Source organism: Callionymus lyra, chromosome 17, assembly GCF_982586985.1.
Source record: "Callionymus lyra chromosome 17, fCalLyr1.hap1.1, whole genome shotgun sequence".
In the NCBI taxonomy this organism is placed as follows: Eukaryota; Metazoa; Chordata; class Actinopteri; order Syngnathiformes; family Callionymidae; genus Callionymus; species Callionymus lyra.
The window spans coordinates 98488-101919 of NC_141834.1; the positions used below are offsets into that span (position 1 = coordinate 98488).

A 3432-nucleotide genomic window follows, 5' to 3' on the forward strand; every position below is an offset into this window, starting at 1 on the left:
GTCTCTGGTGGCACAAGTGACGTACTGCGTGAATTTGGGCAGACAGGAAGAAAGAGATGCGTGATTAAAATCACCGGAGATGATAAAGAGGGCCTGAGGGCTCTGAGTCTGTAACCCGTTCACTACTCCAGTGATGACGTCACATGCTGCCTCCGCGCTCGCCGACGGTGGAATGTACACAAGCACCGCGACAACATGTGAAAACTCCCGTGGCAAGTAGAAAGGTCTCAGACTCAGCGCCAAAAGTTCACGTTACCAAGGCAACGAAGAGATGGGCGACGCGTCAAATGTAACCCGCAATACTCTGGCGAGTTCTTCCGGGTAGAGACGCTCCTTATCAATGGGAAGAACCCGCCACTCCATCATCCCCAGCCGCGCACCTGCCAGCGTCTGTCACTCAAAACACAGGACACATAAAAACGGAAAACCACCTTCAAAATAAAACAAAAGAACATAAGCATGGCACTTGTATGTTGATTCTATCAAATGTATTCTGCCTATTTTAAATGTTGACCTTTTTTCTTATAAGAGTAACTGTCAGGAGTCTTGATGTAAAACGTCACTCAAATTTGTCATTTATTTATTTCTCTCACAGGATTCAGAGTCAATGTTCATTGCACAGAATTTCCATCTCCGTCCTGCACTGTCTGTGATGATGGAACTTACATGGACAAATTGAACCGAGAGAAACATGGTTTCAAGTGTCTCGTCTGTACTGAAGGTAAAGTTTGTTCTTCACTAGAATGATGAGTTGGTCAGAATGTAGATGTGATGTAGAATTTGTTATTGACTAACAGGACTGAGAGAGATCAGATCCTGTACCTTCACAGCAAACACCAAGTGTGAACCTCTGGAGGGTTTTTTTCTGTGTGGACGGCTCAGTGGACACATGTGTGGCAGCACAGCAACAGTCCACATGTGAACCAGGACAGTTCATCATCAGAGCAGGCGAGTTTCACATCCAACATGTGAAATGCAAGAGTGCAGAAACTATAAGACACACACAATGTTCTTCACAGGAACGTCCTCCACAGACACTGAGTGTGGAACCTGCAGTGAAGGAACATTTTCAAATGGAACGTTCACGTCATGTCAGGATCACAAACAGTGAGTGAAGCTTCACAAATGTTTGCTCCAGATGTTTTCTTCTAAACTGTCTCCACTTGTCTTTGTAGATGTTCAACATATCTACGAGAAGGAACTATTTCTTCTGACTCTGTATGTCGAGAAGGTTTGACACCAGGAGAAGTGGCTGGAATTATTGTTGCTGTGATCGTTCTACTGATCACATGTTCTGTAGTTTATTGGTATAAAAAAAGAAAAAGAGGTAAAAAACAAAAGAGTTCAAGAGAAGAAGGAAGGTATGTAAGAACGTTTTTTAGTCATTTATCAAAGTGATTTAATGTTTAAATGTAATGTTGATTAATTTTGCAAATGTCATCACTTGTACAATTAAAATTAATGTCAATTTTGGTTTAATATCTTCAGCACTGCAGTATTTGTGCATCAGAGAAACGATCATTATTTCCTATTAGGAGGTGGCAGTGGAAATGAATGAATGTATGGATTCAACGGAGCATCCGTGAGAATTTCAATTAGTTTGAGCTTTTTTTAAAATCTAAACTGACTTATTTTTTTCTTGTCTTAGATCAATTTATTCATCTGAGAATAAGTCCGATGAAGTCGAACATGTTCCACTGATGGTAGAACCCGGGGAAGACCCAGTGAAGAAGAACCATGTTCCTCCACTGGGCTGGAAACACAGGGGGGTCCTCCAGAAAGAGCTGGACGATGTAACTGGGGAGAAGAAAGTATGGACCTCTCTGCTGAAGCTGCTGCCCCCGTGACAAGAATCCAGATAAACAGACCAGAGATAGCAGACGTTGAATATGAACTAATTGGACACGAGGATATTAAAGTAGATTGTTCAGTCATTCAATAGAATGTTTCAGTTTTATACAACATGAAAAATGTGTTCATAAATGATCTGTTCAGTGAACATAACATATTTCTGGCTGTTTTCATTTGCCTGTGTGTGTAGCTTAGTCTGTGATATAGAAAACAGTTTCTGTCAAAGCTTTCATTAATCTCATAAATGGCTGATCAGTTAAACATCAGCCAGGTTTGAGGATGTACTTCACTCCACAGCCGTCAGTGTTGCTTGTTCTTTCACTGCCCTTTTTGTGAGGTCACCAAATTCAGACCAGCACAGATGGACAAAACCCAACAGCACATACAAAGCCACTTGAGAAAGGCAATCATCATGGAGGTGTGTACAGTATATCTTTAGTTAGTTCCTCGTATATTGCATCATAAAAGTCTAACCGTTTACATTTTTATGTTTGACAGACTATCCGATACACAGATGTGGGCTGCAGACCAGAACCTCACGTCCATTGTCCGTATTGTGCTGATACAGCTGTCATGGTTGCATGTTGCATGGATGTGTGTATCTTTAAAACATGTTGAATAACAGAAAAATGTATTCAGTATTCAGTGTGTGTTCAGTACTACAACTCCAATGGGCCTTTTCATACAACGCTAACAAACTCATCTGTTATCGTTGCCGTAAGATCACATCCAAAGTATGTCGTGGCAGCTGATGCGAAACAAGGTTTGGCAAAAACAAAAGTGTGGTGTTAGATTAAAAATTATTATACACTATACGTATACGCCATACTTAAATTAACCCCTTGACGCCTGAATTTATTTGCAATTGTTCAAAAAAAATAATTATGTGTGTTTTTGCTTTCAAGCGGAGACTAAATAAAGTGAAGGTTCAATTTTTTACTGTAGAACATAAAATTATTGTAAAATTGGGTATGTCGCAAATTAGCGACAACAGGCATTGGAGGACCAAAAAATAATAAAAACACATTTCCCATCCTAAGCATGAAATTTTATTTTTTAATGCCAACATATACATTACAGTGGTAAGAAAACAGTAAAAAACACAATGCGTGCGTGTTTGTCAATGTGCGTCAATACGTGTGTGTCAATGTGCGTCAATGCGTGTGCGTGTGTCAATGTGCGTCAATGCGCGCGCGCGTGTCAGCCACCTTTGAGAGTGTCAGTGTGTGTGTGCGTGCGTGTGTGTGTTTTATGTGTGCATGTCACCGTGTGTGTGCGTGTGTCAGTGAAACACGCACACACACACGGTGACATGCACACAAACGCATAACTACACATCACAAACAAACCTATAAAATGAATAAAACAAATGCGCGCGCGCACACATAAAACAAATGCGCACGCGCGCACAAAACACACGGATGAATACACAGACATGCACGGCGCACGCACACATAAAACAAATGCGCGCATGTCACATAAAAAAAATGCGCGCACGCACACATAAAACAAATGCGCGCACGCACCCATAAAACAAATGCGCACACGCACACATAAAACAAATGCGCGCACGCACACATT

The 3432-nt window shown here is 41.2% G+C and overlaps 2 long non-coding RNA genes across 2 annotated transcripts; both read left to right on the forward strand.

Moving 5' to 3' along the window:
- The first annotated feature begins 520 nt into the window (after positions 1-520).
- Positions 521-1329, forward strand: LOC148060992 (uncharacterized). The gene is made up of 3 exons (XR_015713642.1): positions 521-721; positions 798-1107; positions 1176-1329. It is a non-coding gene; the product is annotated as an uncharacterized LOC148060992 (long non-coding RNA).
- Positions 1330-1410: 81 nt separating this feature from the next.
- On the forward strand, positions 1411-2773 carry LOC148060993 (uncharacterized). The gene is made up of 3 exons (XR_015713643.1): positions 1411-1582; positions 1649-2269; positions 2350-2773. It is a non-coding gene; the product is annotated as an uncharacterized LOC148060993 (long non-coding RNA).
- The last annotated feature ends 659 nt before the right edge of the window (positions 2774-3432 follow it).